The sequence below is a fragment of the Paramormyrops kingsleyae genome, chromosome 7 (assembly GCF_048594095.1).
Source record: "Paramormyrops kingsleyae isolate MSU_618 chromosome 7, PKINGS_0.4, whole genome shotgun sequence".
Lineage (NCBI taxonomy): Eukaryota > Metazoa > Chordata > Actinopteri > Osteoglossiformes > Mormyridae > Paramormyrops > Paramormyrops kingsleyae.
In genome coordinates, this window is record NC_132803.1 from 31,351,682 (window position 1) to 31,375,387 (window position 23,706).

At 42.8% G+C, this 23,706-nt stretch overlaps 1 protein-coding gene across 1 annotated transcript in view; it reads right to left on the reverse strand.

Annotated features, from left to right (window-relative positions):
- Positions 1-22,160, reverse strand: part of brinp1 (bone morphogenetic protein/retinoic acid inducible neural-specific 1) — an 86,972-nt gene extending 64,812 nt beyond the window's left edge. Inside the window, exon 1 of the mRNA XM_072714761.1 lies at positions 21,729-22,160. The gene's annotated coding sequence lies outside the window, so the exon portion shown is untranslated. The remainder of the gene's footprint in view (positions 1-21,728) is intronic.
- Between the last annotated feature and the right edge of the window lie 1,546 nt (positions 22,161-23,706).

Sequence of the window (23,706 nt, forward strand, 5' to 3'; positions counted from 1 at the left end):
ATGCTCTGCGCTATTGCTCCTATTCTTTTGGAAGGGGGTGCTTTAGCTGGGGACCCTTTGCTGTGCCTCCTCCCAATACGTCCAGTCAGTGGTACTTCATGGTGGAGTTGACCAATCAAAAGCTATACTGGAAAATTTGCTGAGTCAACATATCTCCTATTGCCGCAGATGATAATGCTGTATTGTTTCTGGAAGCCCCTGTGTTATTAGCCAAGAAGATAAAAATGTAATTAAAATGAAAAGCTGCATGAGGTTATTTGCTGCCACGGCACTGGTTGAGCTAGCACCCAGTAGCTCACCTTCACATACGTACCCCAGGAAACAGCCTAACCCAGACGTTAAATCACATCTCCAGACACTACCGATGTAGTTATGGTTACATTCTTGCTAGGACTTGCCTTTATCCCATTGTACTTATATGGCAGTAGATAGTGCTGAGCAAGTGACTGGGGGACAAGCTGTCTACAGCTTCTCGGGTCACATCGGAACCACCCCAAACTCATCTCAGCCAGAACCAAAGGGACACCTATAGACAGATTATCATTGGAGGAAGGACTTTCAAAACCAAAGAGCACGACTTGGGACTTTCTCCCTGGATCCTCCTCATAAGGCCGTCCGACACAAAAATGCCATCGATGCACCAGCATCTGCAGATACTTTACTGTAACAATGCCCTAAGACATAATTATACATTCACTGTGGCAGATTTTTATTTTTAGGGCATTGCATTTTCATCGCCGCCTCATTGGTCCCTTTGATTCCCTCAAGCTGGTTTTGTGTAAGAAAACACAAACTCTTTTCATGTCATCCTCATTCGTTCATAAAAGAGCTCTGGTTACGTATTCGAATGCTGATCGTACTAATGATGCATTGATGTGATGTAAAATTATGATGGAAGATAAAAATAGCCCTTCCTATCTAGGAAAATAGATGTGTATTTGAACATGAGAGATACTGTAACAAGCAGTAATAAGTCACGTGACCTTTGAATTGACAGAGAGTCATGGCAATTGCGACGTATTTCTATACAACAGCTTCTGACAACTGGAAATTAGACAAAGCAAATAAAGTATAAATACACTATATATGAAATATGTGAAAGTGAGCAATACTTGGTCTTAAAAAAACCTTAAATATCCATCCGTCCATTCATTTTTTGTCCTATTCAGGGTCTGGAGCCAATGGGAACAAAGCAGGGAACAACCCAGTATGGGGCACAAACCCATCACAGGGCACATTCACACACCAGTTACTCACACATGCACCTATTGGCAATTTGGTAACTCCAATTAACCTCATTATGTTTTTGAACCATGGGGAGAAACTGGAGTACCCAGAGGAAACCCCACGATGATACAGGAAGAACATGCAAACTCCAGATACATGGAGCCAGGGTGGAGACTCAAAACCTGGTTCCAGTGGTTTGGGGCAAGAGTGCTAACCACTGCACCACTGTGCCACCCCAGACCCTAAACAATATCATGAAACTTAACAGAAAAGCAAAATCTGGTACTGATGCCATGCACCAAGCAATTGCATGACAAAATGGACTGACATGAGACACATTTTGGCTGCAAATCCTTCGCAATTTCTGCAGTTATGGATAGTTGTATTTGACTGGGTAACACTGGAGCCTCAGGCCTCCGGGGTCGGAGATCTGAACTCCGCCCTCAGCGTCAGTGTGAGGAGTTTGCACATTTTCCCCATGTCTATGCAGGTTTCCTGCAGTTTCCTCCAGCAGTCCAACAACATGCAGCGAGTTAAATCGGCATCTCTAAGTTGTGTGCGAATGCATATGTGAGTCTGTTCCCTGCAATGAACTGGCATCCCATCCCAGGTGTTCGATGCCTTGTACCCTGTGCTTCCTGGAATAGGCTGCAAGCTCACTGTGACCCTGCACTGAATAGGCAATTATGGAAGATGGATGTATGGATGAATGTTTACTGCTGCGTCAGGTGGGGACAAGCGCTGTAGATCCCTGCCCCTTGGCATCTTCTGTACTCCTGTGATCTTCAGACCGTTTTTTCCCCCATTGTTCCCTTTCTGGGACTGATGTCAGCCTCAGCCCCGTGTCAGTCGGAGGGAGAAGTCAGAGCCCTCTCAGGATTACCTTTCGTCACCCGCTGGGGGGTTCACACTGATTCCTGATATTTGCCAGCAATCGCAGCTGGGGCTGTCAGCAAGGGCTGGCAGGAGTGCCAGAGGGGGGCGGGGGGGGGGGAGGGAGGGAGGCAGCAAATCATGTCCTGCCACCTCTATGGCTGAATTCGTAAGATCTTCAAACTCCCCGGTGGCCGCCTTTGGGCGTTGGAGGTCTGTCGCTTTTGTACCCCTAAGAAATCACGAAAGCCTGACCTTCAGAAGCCACGGCACGGAGGCTCGATAATTAAATGCCTGGATCAGACCCGGCCCAATCGGCAGCCTCCTAAATCAATGGCAGACTTTAAAAACAAACTAATTCACTAATGGTCTGAGTTATCGTTCCAATTTAGCTAGGCGGGGATTTATCGTCCTTTGGTCCGTATCAGCGGACGATCAATGGCTGCATGCCGGGCGAATGTGATACGGGACAGCTGTCGCAGGACAAGATGCGTTGCAGAGGAGGTCCGGATGGAGCCCACTCGGCCATTTCCGGAAATGCGTTGAGAGTGTCTGATGCAATTGTAAAACAGCAGTTAATAAGGGTTAAGCGCCAGCCTGGGTGGGAATAGGCCTGGCGTTTTAAAAAAAAAGGAAATTTGACTCACGATATCAAGCTCGGAGGTCTAAAAGAGGCGCAGCAATGAGTGCCGTCCATCGCAAGACTGCTGTGTCAAGCTGCCCCGACCCAACCGAGTCAAATTACAAGTTGCCAAAGGCGTAGATACCCAGCCAGGCAGACAAATAGCCTCGTATCTTGTATTTCTCCAACGACGACTCACCCCCCTTAAAATAATCACTGCCTTAAAAGCCGCGCTGTGCAGCTGGGGGCAACACAATCATTGCCTGAGTTTAGTGTTTAGCGTTCTGCATGTTTTACCTGGAAAACGTGTGAATGATGTGTAACTAAATCAGGTGTCGGACTGCAAATCCTTTTACCAGTCAGGCACAGGTTCAGAAGTAAAATTAAAATTACCGAATGAGAAACCAAACCAGAAATCTGTACTAAGTCAAACATATTTTTTACAGCTAGTTTAGAAACAATTAGCTAAATCTAAAAAAAAGTCAAAGTCTTTGATGTATAAAGTATTCCGCATAGTATCTGAAACATCAAAGCTCTGTAAACTGTTAAAATTAAATATCTAAAATTTGCGGCCCATAATACTCAGATTCCTTTTATTATTTGTAACTGCATGTGAAACATCGGACTTGATCGAGATTTTTATTTCCAGGAGAATCACCGGCGTTCCGTGTGTCAGGGAATACTTTTCCAGCTTTTCACACACTCTCCCTTTCTGTGGTTAGATACCCTGTGGAAAAATCCACCAGAAATTACTTTTCAGCAGGTTCCCTTTCGAGTCCCTGTTATGGAAAATAAAATCTGATTGACCGAATAAATCGTTGACACATTCTCGAATATCTGAGAATTGTCAGACGAGCAGAATGACTATAGCTGCTTGAGGTATCTTAAAAGCTAGTGAGAAAATTGGGTTTATTCCCCTTTGCTGATCTATGTATCACGCTCATTTCTACATCCTAAATGGAACAGGTGCATGCACTGCTCTTTCACTGGTTAGACAGCAAACACTTTGCTGGGTACTAACTTTGAACATTGCTACCTCTTGATGCATGCTCTACATAGCTGTTCATGTGGACGTAGTTCAGGCGGTTGTCATGCAAGGGCACATGCTCGCAATAAGGCCTACTGTGATAAAACACGCCTGTTTAGTACATGCGACTAATAAGCAGCATGCATTTGTGAGATGTCAGGCTACTGCAGTCTCCACATGCGTCCGATCGGTCAGATCCGTCCTGCGATGTCGGGTGGCTCAACAGGCCGGCATGGGTAGGCTTCACCGCCGTGATGCGTCATCACACGGACCTCGAGGAAATGAGATTTCTCAGTGGCGGACAAAAAAACCTGCACGTCCTACATGAGGAAGAAACAATGCCCCGGTGGGTCGCTGTGGCTGCAAGGCTCTACGAGGCTGTCCTATGATGTACTGTAAGGGCGTAATAAAAAAAAAATTCAGATCCACGCTTATTCCCATTGCTGGGCAAATTAATCCCATCCATCAAAGCAGCTTAGAGATGATGCGGGAGAGGCAGATGACACTGCATCTGGATAAATTCCCATGCCCTCACACATGTAAGTGGCGATTCACGTTATCCCTGCGATTTCTTCTAGCCCAGCGGACATAAAGACCTCACTGACGGCCGATATATTAAAAACCCTAACTGGAGAGATAAAATGAGAGTACATGGCTAGTGGAGGGTGGGTGGTGATAGTGGGGGGGGGAGGGGGGCTATCAGTGCTGTGACCTTGGCAGATGGAGGCTCTATTTGAAGCGGAGGCACATCAAAGGAGTGTTTTGACCAGAGGTTGTTCATAATTCCTTTAATTACCTGTCAAATTGTTTTGATGGATAGGCTACCCTCTGCTCAGATGGAGCCCCTGTAATTGCGTGAATCCGTAAAAATTGATTTTAGCCCTCCTGTCAGACGGAAAGAAAAAAAAGCCTGGGCTTCAGGTGGGACGGCACACTGGCATCATCGCAGTGAAATGGCCCGTCGGGCTTCAGGTGGGACGGCACACTGGCATCATCGCAGTGAAATGGCCCGTCGGGCTTCAGGTGGGACGGCACACTGGCATCATCGCAGTGAAATGGCCCGTCGGGCTTCAGGTGGGACGGCACACTGGCATCATCGCAGTGAAATGGCCCGTCTGCCATGTACAGGGTAGCTTCACAGATTCAGCTTCAGCTGGAAATTTTGTCATTTTGCCAAGAACTTCACGCGGTAATGGAAGGACACATCACAATCTACGGCCTATAAATACATTTAAAAATAAATTGCAGATTTGCAAACAAGTGCCTTTTCTAACAAGCCCCACTGCAAGGCTAGCATGTATTTGATGTTTCCAGGGACACAAATACTTGCAGTCAGCTCTGTGATTCCTGTGCCTCCCAGCAGGGGGCAGAGAACATCTGTGGTCCTCTCCAGGGACGGGACCTATGGCTTCTCATGCTATAGCGCCTCTCCATCGCATTGCAGAGGATTTGCTTATTGTTTTGAATGTTTTTGGTTTTTTTTTGGGGGGGGGGTGTTGTTTTTCCCCCTCTGCTCAACTGCATCAGCGAGTCGGAACTTTGTGACCTAATTTTTTGCAGTTTTGTGCTTGTACTCGAATTTCCACATCTGTCCCCTTTTGCTACACAATTCTGAACATCAGTCAGTGGACAGGAGTGTGTTCATGTAGGTTTTTATATGCACATACCTACTACTAAGCCTACTTAACATACAAATATCTACCTACTTAGACTATTCATCTAACACTAACTACCAAGCTAAGTAATCTTCATTACAAGCCCTCTTTAAGGCTCCTAATGAAGCAGAATTCATGAAACGGCAGGAGTCATGATGAGCGCAGAACACAAGGGGCGCCAGTGAGGCCACTAGGGACACAAAAAGCAGATGGTAGAAATTGCTCACATTCAATTTCCAGTTTCTGGCCGATAAAGAGCCCGACACCTTCCCCCGTACGGCCTGAGTACGTCTGACGAGGTGCGCGCCTCCCTGACAGATTACACGCGACGCGGCACATCACGGACCATCAATCCACGGCACCCTTCCTGTCGACACGCCAGTCAATGCCCGCATGTCATTAACACGCTTCTTCTACCCGCTCTGGAGAAACCTGGAGGCTACGGGGGAAAAAAAAGTTTTGTCGGTATTTTATTAAACCTTGACGTATCGGAAATCCCTCGTTTGTCCTCTGCTATGAATACACCATAAAACTTTCATGGGGTTGAGGATATAATCAGCGATCCACTTAAATAGGTGTGAAATTCCTCACGAATACCATGCAAATAAAAGGATCAGGCTCCCTTAAGCATTTATTATGTCTTTTCTTGGGTGTGTTTCGTTGACAACAGCGCTATTGCTCATCCAGCTAAAATGTACCTCAGTCATCTCAATTCTGGTTTCATTCCTCCATACAGCCAGATTCAACAATGCTACTTATTTGGTAGACCTGGATTCGTTTTAGTGCAGAGATTACCCTAGTCTGAAGGGCCCTTCGGGCAATGATTACCATTACAAGCTCTCAAACAGGGACAAAAATAAATAACAGTTTGGGAGAATTATCAAGTTTGGATTCAGTACTGAGCAGAAGCCAACAGACAGTGGCAATTAAAACAGAAAAAAGTAAACTACTGATATGTTTATCCTTTGATGAAGTCAAAGACTGATAATGGACTGAAGAACGCAGTCTCCCAAAAATATGAGCATTTGGCAGCAACATCAACTGTGCTCATCCTACCTCCATGTCAGAACGCTTAGTTATTTTAATAGCTAGCTATGATTAAACATCTGGACACGCCCACAGAAACTGCCGGTGCCAGTAAAATCATGCATTACGAATGTTAAAGGTTTCCTTATTTCTATGACAGTTGACAATAAGATCTGTTGAGGGGATTTAAATGAGTTTAAGTCTACCAGGAAAAATGTAGGTCTACATGAAATTCCGCCTTTTATTGCTCGGACAGGAGCCATGCAGTAAGAAGAAAAAGAGGAGCAGGACGGAATACCCCAGTGATGAATTAACCCCACACTCTTCAGTTAATTTGCCAATATGATGCAGTAGGGAGATGAGGTGTCTAGGCTCAGTGTTCCCCAGTCACACAATTATATCGAAAAATATGTCTCAGGTGTCAGTTGTAATGAGATTTGATCGTTTCTGCACATCGCTTCTGTACAAAACTCTGCGTTTCCATACTGGCAGCAGCCGTACGCTGTTTTACTGTGTGCCGGACGGCCACACTGCCATGTGGGTGTGCCCCAGCTGAGTGTAGGGCACTGCCATGTGAGTGTACCCCAGCTGAGTGTAGGGCACTGCCATGTGAGTGTACCCCAGCTGAGTGTAGGGCACTGCCATGTGAGTGTGCCCCAGCTGAGTGTAGGGCACTGCCATGTGGGTGTACCCCAGCTGAGTGTAGGGCACTGCCATGTTGGTGTGCCCCAGCTGAGTGTAGGGCACTGCCATGTGAGTGTGCCCCAGCTGAGTGTAGGGCACTGCCATGTGAGTGTGGCCCAGCTGAGTGTAGGGCACTGCCATGTGGGTGTGCCCCAGCTGAGTGTAGGGCACTGCCATATGGGTGTACCCCAGCTGAGTGTAGGGCACTGCCATGTGGGTGTACCCCAGCTGAGTGTAGGGCACTGCCATGTGGGTGTGCCCCAGCTGAGTGTAGGGCACTGCCATGTGAGTGTGCCCCAGCTGAGTGTAGGGCACTGCCATGTGGGTGTGCCCCAGCTGAGTGTAGGGCACTGCCATGTGAGTGTGCCCCAGCTGAGTGTAGGGCACTGCCATGTGAGTGTGCCCCAGCTGAGTGTAGGGCACTGCCATGTGAGTGTGCCCCAGCTGAGTGTAGGGCTCATCTCGGCAATGTGCGACGGCCATTTGGGACACTTCCCAGCACAAAATAGCATAATAAAAAAAAGCTCTGCTTAAAAACTCAAGACGAAGAAACATATTGGTGGGGTGGCAATGGTGGAGGGTGATACGTTTGATGTGAGTGTTGGCATTGGTGTTTAATGCCCCTGATCTTAAAAAAAATGTCTTAAAATAGACTCATCCTGACCCCTTGCCTTTAAAATGTTTGCTCCAGAACTCGGCACTCCCCGGAGCTCAATCATCTTTTTATATCCTTCAAACGCAGACCATGGAGAGGATATATCCATTTACAAAGTACTACAAGGTGCACCATACTCCCCAAATAACACAAAGAGTTATATAAAAATGCTCATGTAAAATTCATAACACATAGAGTTTAGCTAAGATGCTCTTTATCCATGGCAACAAACACTAAACAAATCCTTGTTTAACGTTTCCCGAAAGGGGAAGTCGGTTCCTCTTAAATTATTCACCGACCAGATTTCCAGACTTGCTCTCAGTGCCGCCAGAAAAACGGGTGAGGATGAAATGCCGCAGAGCAGGGTACGCGGCGGGTTTTCACACATGCTTCCGGATGTTTCTGAGAGGTCCACACACAAGGACATATCATCAATGGGTCAAGATCGTCGGCAGAGTCAGTTGACACCAACGTGATGCGTGGATTAAGGTGTTTTGGCGTCTGACAGGGGAGATTTTTCATCTTTATAAGGGTTAATAAGCACCTTAGGGAGGTCTTTGCTTACGTCTGTGTGCACTGCTGTATAATTCAGTAAAGATCTGCTTCCTGAACAGACTGACGTACATGCTGGCAAATCTATCACAAAGCTTCTTACCGGGAAAATGGGGGTATGTGTGATGTCTTGCCCACTGGACAGACAGAACCTGGTCCTCTAGAGTCCCTCAGCTTTCATGGACCAGTGGAGATCTTGGAGGAGGTGGAGATGGGGGTAAAATGGACGCATGAAGGAACTGCAGGGGCATGAGGGACTTCCTGTTTTAGATTCAGACAAATTACCTCGCATCATGGAACTGTGTAAAGACTGTCCACGAACTCAGAGAAATGTAGTCAGTGGTGTGGGTGCAGTGAGCATCTGGTGCAAGGTGGAGCAAAGGCATTTTATGCTGATAGGCAAAACCTAATTTGCTTCACTTAGTTTGTATAACAGGTTCTCTGGAAATTCCCTGTCTGAAGATTTCTGTAAGACGTCTAAAACTGTAAGGGCTTTGTCGTTCACATCGGGGTTCACGAGTCTTCAAGGGGTTCTAAAAAGACTCTAGAGCAGGAGGAACATTTTGAGTGCGGACTTTTATAATTTAGCAGATGCAGAATAATAAGCCGGTAAGTCAAAATCTGCATTTGGACAATGAAGGACTCTTGGCAAAGACGTGCATTTTGATGCCGGCAAGGAAAAGAACTCGTAATACTTAGGCCAGTAATGATGAAGCCCAGGTTCTTAAGCCTATTGCCATCCCAGTCTACCAAAGATGGGGAACCTGAGTAAAGATCTTTCCTAATGCCAGTATTACTTCATCATTTGCCCTTAGATTCCAATGCAAATTTACCCTACAAGGGATGCCCTCCGCAGAGCTTCTGAAGATGAATATACAAATCTTTGACAGCCGATGTTTTAAACCTTTTTTTTTCCCCCCCAAAAGGGCAATTACACATCACTTGTGCATAGAAAACAAGAAAAGTCATTTGTTTTTTGTGTTTCCAACATAATGCTATTTAATTAGTTGGAATCTATGCCTGACAGTTGTAATTCATTTATTTTAAAGATTAACATAAAACAATGACGTAGGAGACTGGTGACGATCATTAGAAAAATGGAACTGTAGTCAAAGTGTCCCCAGATGTAACATAATGAGATCAGTAAGTTACACATAGGAAGAGAGGAAAAATCTACAAAGAATGATCATGCAGCCTGTATCTAAGTTGTATGACGTGACATAAATTACACAGGGGCGTAGTTAGAAATTCTGCCCCCCTACCTTGGGCCTGAGCAAGTGAGTAAGGAGTCCCCACCAGTAGATTCTGGGACCCCTATGAAGAGCCAGGCCCCCTAAATCTGCTCGAGCATCCATGCCCCCCCCCCCCAACCCCTGACGCTATATGATGGATGTCATGAATTTGTTGGCGAAGCAAGGCTCCGAAACTCACCGAGGTTGGGATTATCGTGCGCTGTCAATCACCGAATGGATTAAACCACTTCCCAGTGGATTAAACCACCCGGCGAGTGACAGGGCATGTTGATTTTACACAGTGTGGCTCTGGAAGCCTATCATTATTACTATGTACCAGAAAAGTGCATACATACATATAAAAATGAAAATGTGGGGGAATTACATTTTCTGTAAGATTAATGACGGGGAGACAGGAGAGGTGATATCGCTCATGCTTGGTCAGTTTTTTTTCCCCACAAGAAACAGAATAAGGCTGGAATATGAATCACGGGGCAGGTTTTGATTTTCATTCTCGAACTGAAACTAATATGAAATACATTCTGGAGATATACAGTCTTTCTTGGAAGATTTTGCTGAGTGGGGGGAGGGAGAAAATTTTTTGGGGGGGGGTTCACACCCATAATTTTTCTATGCTACGTGTCTGGTACACTGTTATTACTGTACTCCACAAATCATGGTGTTCATATATTCCTAACCGATTTAAGCTCAAGGACTTTTAAATAGACAGCAACGCTACACTGGATAAGTGGTATAGAAAATGGATAGATGAATGGACTTTTAAATACCCCTTTTAGCGAGCAGACGCTTAATGAAGGACTACTTTGAACCGCCGTTTCTTCTTTTAAATGCATTCCGATTTTAAAAAGTGACGTCGGAGTCTCCGCTGCTCTTTGTCGGAAATTTAAAACGAGTCTGTCACACTAGCGACCGGCAGCACGTCCGCCGCTCTTTCCGGAACATTTTCGTCTGAGAACTCGCTACAGGAGTAGCGTCCGCCCTGTGTGAGGGATCACGGAGGCGCAGACCGGGCGACGGGGGGAGGACGCTAAGGTCGGTCGGGGGGCTTTTCATCCTCAATGTTTTCGACATCAGTTCTCCTCTGTTCCCGGCACTGCATAATAGAACCACAGCAGGGGAAGGAAAATTGCCCATCCATCTGCAATGCATTCAGACAGTAATTAAAAGCACAGATTACTAAACCTCCTGAAGCAGAACCATGGACATTTTAAGATACAGAATTCATCAATGCTTGTTTTTTTATTTTTAATTTTCTCTTCATATAATTTTTCTGAGTGGAAACTATAGAACCCAGATGAAAACCATGAAAGCTGTAAGGAACGTGACATTATGTAGCTCTGTAGGGTAGGAGAGCATCACTCTCACCTGTGAGTCTCATAGTGACATAATGGGATGCATGAACATTTAATTTCATTATACTCACTAGCTGTACAATAACAATAAAGGTGTTCCATTCCATTCTGAACTCCGCACAGATAGGACCAGGTGTGGGATTTGAATCCACAAACCTGGAGGTGTGATGTAGCAGAGCTACCTACTGAGCCTCCCCAGTGAAGCAATATGGCTCTAAAAAGCTGTTCAACCATGTGATCACAGTTAGGGGGGGGGGTGATCAACAGGCACAGGTCTTGATTGTAAAAATATCATAAATTGAACGTACCTTTAATTAGCTGTCACTAGTTTATTGTTACTTGAAAGGCATCAGCAAATTGGCAAGTGAGGAATGCAGTTTATGGTGCAGGTCCCATGGGCCAAGAGGCCTCTTCTTCTGATTATAAGCTGCTGGACAGTCTCATGCCTTTTTAAATGATGTCTGTCTGGATTCCCCATCCTGATTTCCCAGCATTTCCATTACGGCTGAGTAGAGAAATCAGCCAGCGATGGTGAAGTGGCCTGCTCCATTCTCATCTGCTCATATTGATTGTAAATACACACTGTGTTTCCTGTTCTGACTGATGTCGGTCTATGTTCCAGAATCGAACGGCATGTTCTGGACAGGCCGCAGCCAGAAATACATTTTGTGAGGGGTGGGGGTGCAGCTAATGGACCCTTCTTCATAGATAGGGGGATTTTCCCCCTTCATAGAATTTTGCTGACAGGAGGGTTCAAAATCCTTATTTTACTACCAGGCTACATTCCTAATCAGTAGCAATAATTGTATTGTATTTATTTATTTTTTATTTGAGGGAGGGGGGTTTAGGCCTTTGATTTGCTATGTGGCTATGAGCTTGGTCTTGGGGGTTGTGTTTAAATCCAGCCAGCCTCGCTCCATGGCAAATCAACACCCAGACATCCAGCGGGTCAGGTGATCGACTCCTATATATAAAATCAAGTACTGTCAGCGAACTTCACATTGACTGAATTGGCAGTAAGGACCAGGCAATTGTTGGTCCTGAAAGCTGGGTCTCTTTTGACAGCCAAATAACAGAACATGGTATGTTACTCAGTTTGGAAGAAGGAAGGGAAGAGCGACTAATATAACACAAGGGCTCAGATTAGTTGCTACTATAGGCTAAAGAAGACTAAGTAAAAAATGAAACGCTTCACACAGTGGTAAACATTTTAACACATCAGTGCAATGTGTCAATATTGGTCGATGTTGGTTCAAATTTAGCAACAATAGAGCTAAAGGCATGACTACTAACGTAATGGAGATGGACTGCATTGGTACACCTGCATGTGCTAGGAATTTGTCTTGGCAGTATTAGTATTAATGGGGTATTAGTGAATCCTTCAGAAGCTCACTACTGCACATTCACCCAAGTCAGTGCGACTTTGCTGATGTCCCACTGCCTACATTATATGATGTAGTTGCCACATACATTCATGAGATCTTATTAAGCAACGTCACTAACATCGATTTCACTCCTGATTTATGGAGCTCAGAGTTTATCTGGTTATCATAAATGGTAAAATCAGACAAAAACATATTGGTTATGGGTACTTACCAAAATGTTCAATACTACCATTATTGGTATCATGGGTCCTTCAATCTGGAAAGTTCATGATGTTTGCAGATAAATTAACATTACGTAGACTAAAAAACGCAGTATGTTTACATTATGCTATTTCCGGTCAGACCTTCTGCTTTTTGTAATTACCGTATTTTTGTGAATAATTCACTTTCTTAACTGTTATTGAGCAGGATAGGCTGATTTATAGATTTTTCTTTAAGAGAAATGAGATTATACATTCCCATTAATTAGAATTAAGTGAACATGGTATCATTTAATTGGAATTAACAGAAAGCCTTATCAAACAGTAACACCTAGGTCCTCACTAACCAGAAGCTTACAGTCGCATACAAGAACCACTGTGCCTCCTGGTGGATTCACAAAATAGCATCCCCCCCCCCCCCCCCCAGATAATTAAAAAAATGAAGGAGTTTTAGGTCACACTGTTACACCAAAATTACACCGTGCAGTATGACACAGGGCTATGTGTAAGGTTGTAGGCGATTGTTAAAACAACCACAAACAACCCTTATAAAAACAAACAGGAACAGGATCAATAAAAAAAGAAATCAAAACGGTCTGTAAAACTGTCCTCTGGAGCTCAGAAACGTAAACACATTTTGTTTCAAATAAGCTAACATTAGTGACACGGCTGTACATCACATAATGCATTACAGAAAAACATCAAAGGTGCTTTAATATATTGATTAAACTTATTACTCATATGTAACATCTGTCCATGCCCTGGAATCTGAATAAACTACGCTACATTATTTAGCGTGATTATTGCATCATTTCATACTTAGCTAGTATTGGACTTTCTTGTTCTACTGTTATAGCAAATCCTTATGGAGCAGTTCAAGTGATTACCATTTTGACCTAAATATCGTATATTTGAATGTCATGCTTTCCTCTGAGGGGTACTATTCCAAGCCCTCTCATATCAAAGCAAAGATGAGCTTTCAGAGGGAGCAGGATTTCGAGACATTTCTCTAGCGCAATGCTTTCGTGAAAAATGTAGCTGCCTATCACCCAGTACTGATTGGGTGGCATTAATCCTCGATAGCGCGACACAGTTTGGCGACGGGGTCACCTTAGACCCGCGGTCCTCCCTTGCTCCATCATCCCTAACATCCTGAGGGGACTGAAACAGCTTTAAAAGACGTTTCTCCATTACACAACTGAGTCACAAGATGAAAGAATGACTGTGTGTTTAGCAACAGAGGGACAGAAAGAAAATAAGTCTTGTTAATTACTGGCAAAATAAAAAATAGACAAATTCTAGTTCAGCCTGGTGGAACCATGTAAAAGCAAGGAAATGGTTATGGCCTGTGTATCACTTACTATTGACTAAAAACAAAGCAAAAAAATACAGAGCAGCACCTATGACCTGTCCATTCAAACGTTTCTTTTTTTCCACTGGCAACCAAAAACCAGGTTAACCAGCAACAGGATCGAAAACAATCAAAAGCGTAATCCAATGCTAAAATATCTGGAATGCTCAAAGCATGCAGACATTTGGGTCAACAAACAAATGAGATGAAAATGATTATCTGGCCGCCTGATTAACTGATTAAAAATTCTCAATGTGACTACAGAGCCTGTATCTGAATTTTAAAATCCAAAATATTCAGTGAGTGCTGGAATCATACACACACACACTTTTAAACAAAACATACATTCTGAAAGTTAAGATACTAAATCATTAATATAATTTTTTTATGATTAACCTTTACAATGAAATTAACATTAACTCATAAAAATGTCACAGAACGTAGTCGATTCGATGTTCAGGTTTGTAACACTTTCAATAACAGGGGGTCAGCGAGCTACACTTTTTAATCAAATGTCAGCTCTCCAGAGTACCGGTCGCAATTTATAGTCGTCCACTACGTTTTCACTAAATCAATGCCACGCTCGGTGTGAACAAATGCGACGTATTTCTGCAACGGCCCCCATAGCAACACGTGCCAAGGAGCGTAGAATCTGGACCTTGTTCAAGATTCGCTGCATACTTTTAACGGGAAAATGATAGTGAGTGTATATGCAGATGGTTTACAACATGATGGTATATATAATATACGGCTCAATGAATTTGCCAAAAGCAGATGCCGGGTGAACGGACTAGTGCGGTTTCAATGGGCCAGTAGCGTAATAGGCCTCTTGGCGGACATCTGTGGGTCGTAAAGAATGATATCACCCCTTGGAATCTCTCACAGGACTTCTTGTACGGGCAACCTGAGCAGTTGGTCGACGGCCTCTCGTCGTAAATTTCAGCTGGTGCGAAACTCTGCTCGGTTCCATCTGGGGAAAGGTCGGGCGCAGCGTGTCATTTGAGTCTCGTGGCAATGCACGACCCGAGCCTCTGACTGTCCCGTCCATCAACGATAGGCATCAGTGTAACGGGATGCGCTGCCTGCGACAGATGGACAGTCTCCCCCCGGGATTGGTTACACAATCTTTTGGGTGGCATGGTAACCATTGGAGAAGATTCTGGATGGAACCTTCGTGCCATGTGGCCAGAAAGCTCCAGCGTTTCAATGCTCCAGCCTTGGCTGGCTGTAGAGCCAAATAACAACACCGCCATTGTAAGCTCCTTTCAGTGGTGAGGAATCCCCATGCTTTGTTATGTGTCCCATATTACCTTTATTTTGTAATTATATATAAATGAGTAAGAATGAGCAAAACATCTAACAGGAAAATGGCCATTTTTGTTTGACGTCCGGTCGGGCGTTCAGCCCACACTAGAGCTTATGCTACAGGTTCCAGATGATCGCAGGCTTGAATGAAAAACTGACTCCTGACTTTGAAAGGATGAATGGAAGGGTGGATCTCGGATGAATCCCCACTGATTATTCAATTATGCGCACGATCTTAGGCGAGACCACCTGAATGGAGACACAGAGGTTGCACTCCGCCTACGAGAACCGAACACAGCACAAACAATGATGAGATAAAGCTTAGTGAGCTCAAGGTAGATTGAGACATGTATCTGCTATAATACATAGCAGAGGAAGCTGGTCACATGACGGTGCTCCCTTTAGAAATGTGTGAAAAGCTTTTGTGGGATCATGGGATTAATGTGTGAGAGGCCTTTATAATGCTCACTTTCACTGTTTCCTTTTCTCTGTGCCGTGTGCTTGTGAGTACCGTGTAATATAATGAATTAGGTCAGGATCGTTTCCCTTTCTTTATTTCCCTAAAAGGTTAAATTCATTACATGGATCCTTGATAAGGACCAGAGAGTTTCCAACAATTAATACCAGGCTGAAATAGTGCAGAAACTGTATCTGAGTGACGCCTTCTAGTCTCAGTTTTGAGTTAGCTATGTATCAATAGGATTTTGCCCCACAGACTTCTGAATTCTTTAAATACGTACCAGTGGTTTCTCATTAGCTGAGAAAGGATTTCTTCAAAGCAGCAAATTATGCTCCTCGATTAAATATTTACGGATCATTCGTAGCTGTAAAAGAAACTCTGGTGTTTCGGTAGCAGTAAAGTAAAGATCTACATCGTTTACGAAGCTACCTTTACGGATGTCATATTTGCAAATGCTGAGAGGCTGTTACCAAAGCAGTCTTGAGGGATCGTCATGATCAATGATACGGCGATGGCCTGTTGGCACTTAATTGGGATAGGTTTCCATTAGGAACAGGCTCAACGAGGACACCCAAGGCTTGCCATATGAGAGGATGGCTACAGAGCGGACAGGACGATGGGAGGTAAATGCTTGAACTGGACGCATGGGTATGATTCACTACCTGGCACTCTCCCACAACATACGGATCGCGGAAGGACAGAGGCGCCCATTTGGAAATGGGGCCTTTGTCAATCCATCCCACTTAAGTGATGAGGTGACGCGAAGGGCAAGTCATGCCAGTCATGCTAAAGAAAACACAGCCGGGGGGGGGGGGCAGGGAGAGTCGTGTATAAGGGCAGAGCATCATTGTTTTTCCACTACAGCTTGCCACCAGGGCGGGACGATTTGCTCACTCTCGAGCGACAAGTGACTTCTGCGGAATTCCTTTTCGTTGGTTTAATTTCGCAATTCCTGGCACCCACTTCGCTGGGGAGGGCTGTGACAGTGGCGGAGAAATGCCAGCTGGCAGGGTCCCCTCCCCCGTCAGGTTGCTATTGTTTATTAATGATCTCAACAGTCTCCTTGGACTGGTGCGAGGGCAACCCAGCTGGCAGGCCTGCTGTATTATCAACATGGGGGGGCCCACTCTCCGAGTCCTGTCCCCCGTGTTCAGGCTCACCTGCACGAAGGCAGCTCGGATCCAGAGACGTCCACTTCACGTTACCCTATTGTTCAATTCGAATGTTTCATTTGTTAATTGTACAAGACACTGAAAGGGCGTCACCAGCCCATCACTACTGTAGGTTCACAATCATAGCCAATCAGCAGGACTATGTCAGCATATCAGCAACACAGCTATAGTGCAACAGACACCATGGCGTTTTTGGCAGTTTGAACAGGAATTAATTTTTAGACAAAACGTTGTTCCACCACAATCATACCTGCAGCATTTTTGCATCTGTCACCTCTTACGTGTTATTTTTATGTTAAATATTTTGGACAAAGATTAAATATGGTCATAAAACGCTATCAAAACCTTGATATATGTATAAATATAATGTATCTAGTCCTAGTTGTGGCACTACATGCCAAAAACTGCATTTCTTCAGTTACATTTGTATAACTTATTTTGTATGACTACGATTCAATGAGAATGAATGTAAAAACACAAAATTTTTAATTAATGAAGATATTTAAAACTACAGACTAGGTATACCATGATTGTCTTTGAAATCTTTCAAAAACCTCTGAAAAGATTATAAAGCCATATCTCCATAAATCTAAGACAGATTAGAATAATAGAATACATTTCAAGCAAAAATGTATTAAAAATATATCTAATGACAGGGTACATAGCTGTTTTTAAGTGGTTAAGGTAACTATATGATTCTGATGGATGCTGCAGGCTAGTTGAAAATGCAAATGTTCTCTTTGATAAGTAAGGCAGGTGTTGCACATCAAGTGCATCCATAACTCCTGTTCAGTGGAACTGCAACAGGACATGACTGCAATAAATTATCGCATTTTAGTCCACATTCCAGCATGCTCAATCATCTATGGTAGAACTCTCAAAATATTGCTTTCCTTTGTGTTTTTTCCTTTCTTATCTACTTACATAACATCTGATCACTTGTATCAAATCACCCAAGGTAATCTGAGCATCTGATTGTTGAGACACATACGCAAGAGTCCTCAAAAACCTCGAACTCTGCTTGCTGTTGTGCGTTAGTACTGTTGAACTAAATATGAAACAACATCACCCCATAAATCTAGCTAGAAAAGAACACTCAACATTGATAGCTCTCTTGTGCAAGAGTTGTACAGGTTAAGTAAACAGATTTGAATGACAGTAACCTAATAGCTGTTAGTTCAAGCTCTAGAATGGGTTTGGCTCTTGTACCACTGAGTGATTTAATTGACTTGCATTGCTTCAATAATATATCCTGCACGACAAGTGGGTAAGACTTTTTTTTTCCAGACATTGCTTTTGTTAAATATATCAGGTATTCAAGTGGAAATTTTTCCAAAAATAAAAAGAATTTTTTTGCTTTCATTGATATCCAGCACAACAAGCTTGCCACTAAACAGATACATTCTGAAAGTGCAAACCTAATTCATCTTTGATCTCAAGGCTGCAGTAACTTGGCTGAAGATTGAGACGTCATATTTTAAAGATTCACAACTGACATCTATGCCTTTGTTACCAGCCCTGAGGGTTGAGCAGGTCTGTGAATGACCAGTTATTGTCTATTACTCATTTAGCAGATTTCAAATTCTCATTCAATCCAAGTGGAGGTTCATTACATTTTGTCAGGCACTTCTCTTGACACCTATAGCCGCTGTCAGATATCTACTGTATGTTTCTATGCTGGAGGATGACTAAAGGTTTTCACATACAAGATATTTTGTATATAAAGATGTAGGACTAAGCAATAGAGTACATACAGAAATTTCTCATTCCAAAATATGTATTTATAGAATTCATAATTGTATTATATCATTACAGATATCATTCAACTTTTTTACAAAAATAAATCATGATACATGCATTTAAAAATCTGTAGGGAAATATATTAAATGTTGAGATTTGAATGTAAGAATAATCATGGATATTTGTTTTATAAGTACATATATATGTGGGAATAGTGCTTGCAGTAATGCTCAAACAATGGACGAAAAACAATAGATATGTAATTATGATCTTGTCACTGAATTTGGAACAGGATATAGTCACAACCCTTGGCTGACAGCTTGTGTCTCAGAAAGAATAAAAAACAAAAAAACATGCAAGTAAAGCCATACCAAAAAAAAAAAAAAGATTTGTCTGTCTCTTTGTCTGGCTTTGTCAGGCTGATGAAGCTATTGTCTTGAGAGAAAAAACAAAAACACAAAATGTTCAAGGAATAAACAGTTCTCCAAAATTTTGGTTAACATTGCCTGTGTTCATGTTGAGAACATGTATTTTGGTAAAGGTATTTCTTCTTTTTATGACGAGAATATGAAAAGGAAAGCAGTAGCTTCATTCCTCCAGTCAGTAGAGGTCAGTAGTTGATATCATGTACAATCCATTCACTACTCAATGGCCCAGCATATGCCCAAATGCATGCAAGAGATGTTCACGAAAGAGCCATTGATAAATACTGATGTATTAAAGAGGGTCATTTTCTTATTAACCAAGCCACACAGAACATGTTCAGGCCCTAAAATGGTACCAATCATTGGAGCTGTGAAGATTCTATATTATTTTACAGAACCAAAGGGAAAATATTTTAATTATGAGCATAATGTCCTGGAAATAAGTATGAATCCTTTGTGACAATATGGTAATTAAGGCCTGAGCATAAGTTCAAAAACTTCACTGAAATAAGCATGACTTTACTGTGGAGATTTGGTCCACACTGGGGGTATTTTGTAGCTGATGCATAAAGCTTGTCTTCATTAACTCCATTCACTGTCTGGCACCCAAAACACAATTTGCATATTGCACTAGCACAATAATTCATTGAACTGTTACTCTCTCAACAGACAGACATGTATAAATATCGACAACTTCAATCTATGTAAAGATATGTGCTAGTTTTGAAAGCCCTTTTTCAACATACTACAACATAAATGCATTGTGATACTTTCCATTTGATTATATGAATTACAGAAAGTTAGAGCAACACCGTGTGCAGGTACTTGTATTACTAAAGTAAATGTGTTGCTTTGGAAGGAACAAAACAATTAAGGTATGGAATATTAAATTTGTGTGTGTGTGTGTGTGTGTGTGTGTGTGTGTGTTGAATAAAATGAACATGGTCTCCACAAATATTTAGCTAGATTCCATTGTCATTCATTTCCAAGATGAGGCAATATATACATTGTTTGTAAAGTTCAGGTGGTCTTTCATTCTCACTGAGACGCTCATGGAGATTCTTCTTCAGCTGAGGCATTGGTGTCATTTTAGGTTAAGGTGTTTGTGTCATGAAAATTACAGCCACGTGAATTTTTAAAAAAATCTTTAAGTCTAGATAGTACAGTAGCAATTAAAACATCAAGAGCCAAATATTATTTCATATACATTGATGGAAGAAATTTATTAAAGAAAATAAAATGAACTTTATAAGACTAAATTCTTGCGTGGCCATTACTGAAATGGCTCTATATAGTTTAATGACACATTCAATTAGTTTGTTATTAATTGTAAATTCGAAAAGAAACGGTGAATGCCGCGAGCTCCCCCTACAGGTACATACGTTCTAGTTTACCTAAATTGTTTGAATAGATTTATATATCTAAAAATAAAATAAATTGTAACGTTTATAGATATGTAATCACACTATCGTATTTTAGTAACATTCAATCTGTCGTGTTACTCTATATCATGTAATGATGGATACTACGATATTGCGTTGTTTTTGGTGGGATAGCAGTTCTTTTTCACATTGTCTTTCACATCTATCCATCAATCTATCTATATATCCATCTCATGCACTTACACAAATCATCGGCCATTGAGCAGTATATAAATGACAACACTGACATCGTGAGCGGAGTTCCCTGTTTAATGCACAGGGACACGTAAACTTCTTTACTGCGTGGCCAATGTACTATACATTTTGAGAAATAAGACGTTAAACCCAAGTACGGAAGAAAGGAAGGATAAAACGGAAGAATATTAGAATGCTAATGTTAATGCTGGCAATGTCAGGAGGGTATTACGAAGGCGCATTGTTATCGTACACGAACATTCACACACCACGTTTCGGGTACTGAGTTTGTAGTCATCAGTCTGATTGATTGAGCATCACCCCATGCGTACATGGGGGTGATTCATTTTCTTGAAATGTAGCGCCGGTTTCTTTTCAAACAATAAGTGATTCATTACCACCTTGGAGAGGAGTGCAACTTCAACAAACACCATCCCAGAGCTTAGCAGATGCACGGATGTGGGTGCTTGTCAAAATAAATGTTGCAATGTAGCAATAACAATTTAGTCCGACTCAAACGGGGAATAAAATATACAGATCTTCAAACCTATATAACAATCCATTGGCTTGCGAAGGGCACCGGGTATTAAACCACACGAATTGAATAATAGGTCCTCCGCAGCCAGATTTATGTCGGTTTTTTGCTACCGGCTCTAGAGCAAATTTTTGCTGCCGCTGAGGGATGATGTGCCGGTACGTGGTCAATAAAAGGAGACTGCGTGGACTGAAAACAGATCCGCCTGCCCTACACTCCCTCTCTCCCGATGCAGCATTTGCTAAGCACTGCTCCATTCATCCACTCTTTTTAGTGAAAGGAAAAAGAAAATACCCACCGCTCTCAGTCTACGTGTACGTTTAAAGAAGCGAAAAATAACCGGCCATGAAAGTTTGCGCCTCGAATTAACAACTCACTTTATGCAATTGCATAAGCCTGCGTATAAACTTAGATAGGCACGAATTTATGGCAATCGTTAAATACTGCAACGAATTAAAATGGAAAAAACACACATATATATTATTGCTGCCTTATAATGCAAATATTTGCAATTAAAGCATAATCTCCTACGAGGTAATATATTCTAATAGCATACCTTAAAGCGCAGATTAGACTTTACGCGGTGGAATATCACGTACGAAGCCAGCCTTACCTAAAACCGATCCTCCCCAGTTACTGGAAACCCAAGTCCCCGTTGTTTTATTCTGTTGACGGAAAACTTCTGCTGCTGGAGCATATGATCCCAGCTCTCATAGTGGCAGCTTGATCTCTGATGCTGGATTGCGGATGAGTTGGCAGTCCTTCTCATGCTCGGGGGAGAGGAGTCCTTCTCTTCGGCCGGGCTACGGGCATCGGCGTGCGGGGAGAAAGAGAGAGAGAGATGCGGCGATTGCCAGAAAAAAAGTGTATGGAGTGGAGTGCGGTCCAGCCGGAGGAGGGGATGGGGGGATGAAATATCCGCTCAGACTGGACGCGATCCGGAGCGTGGGGAGAAGGAAAGCAAGCGCGAAAGATCAGGTGGAGGAGTGCGGTGGATAGACTGAGGCACAACGAGTGATGTGAGCGCGCAAAAGGGGAGAGAAACTAGGGGGAGGTGCTGAGATTACAGTTTGGTATTATAGAGGATGGCTGTGCTAGACAGTAAAGGGGTGGGACTGTACCACATAAAGTGAATGGGAAAGAAAACTGGGGAGGGGGGACATGGGTGGAAAAAGGACCGGCCGATCTTGACGTGGGCTTTTTTGTTGATAAACATCGATTCAGTTTCTTTACCCCTTAGGCATATGGCAGTGCCTGTAAAAAATCAAAATCATAAATAAGCCCCAAGACGAGATGTTCGCTACATTAAAAATAAACCGAGTTTGTTAATATGAGAAGCCGCAACTCATGCACTCAAGCAAGGTGGAAAAGATAACAAAGAAGGATGAGTGGATGACCCGGATTTCTGTGCAAAATAACTTAAAAACTCAGTCTGCGCTGGAAACGATGTGCACAGGGCTGGTGACGTGCGAGTGATGGCAAGTTTGCATTAAAAATGAGGAACACGTGCTGCCGCCCATTAATACTTTAAATAAGTTTTAAAGGAAAAGGCTGTTCGGCTTCGTCATCGTTCTTTAAAATGCAACGATGTATGAAACGCTGTGAATTAAAATTTTAAAATGCAAACAAACAACATTGTGATCGATGAATACTGGGCACGTAATAGAAAGGGGAGAAACTATCCGGCGGACGCTGTCCAGGGTCCTGACGACATCACTCACAAAGGTGACCGCCGGTAAAGGTCAAATAATACACACGTCTATGGACAGCCTTGTACTGTTTGCCGCCTTGATTTTCCACGGTTTCTACTAGTATTTTTGCTGCATCCAAGAAACGCGGCGATGAAAAATGGAGGTGCGCCGCGATTTACGCCGTGCGTAAGCGGACAAGGAGACACGTACGCCGGTAAAATAAGGCTTCCTGACTCTGCTTGAAGGACACAAGCAGGACTGTTGACTGAATGCTGTGAAAACATTTTTTAAAAGGAAAAGTACTAGTACTGCTACTTCTATATTATAGTTTCAACTATAATAATAGTAATATCAATAAAGAATAAAACAATACATGATTACCCAAAGTATTATATTAAAATTCATAGAGATTTGAGATTATTATTAAATACAACATTTTAAAAAAAAGAGTTATTGCTCCTTGTGAGTCTGTGTATGTCTGATTTTAAGACCGCGTGGAGTGGAGACTTCCATGCCTTAAAATGTCATATAATTATTCTGGAAAATCTGTCATGGAAATTAACATGTGACAAGGAAGCGTGGAGAAGAAAAACGAGAGAAAGTCAGCAATAGGCAGAAGCAGAGGTGTATTAATCTGGAAAGTGCAGGATTCGGTCATGGGCGCCGTGTCTCGTTTGAGCAGCTGACATCATTATCTAAAGGGGTTGTAAGATTGCCTATCTGGGAGGATATAGATTATGTCAAAATATGACTTGTTTGTGATATATTACCCTTTGTCTGAGATTCATAGGTAAAAAAAAAAGTGACAGATAGATATATAGCAAAATAAGCATGACCATTATCTGGGAGCAAGCATGACCTATCCTGAATTAATGGCAGTGTGGAAATTCAATTAAGTAT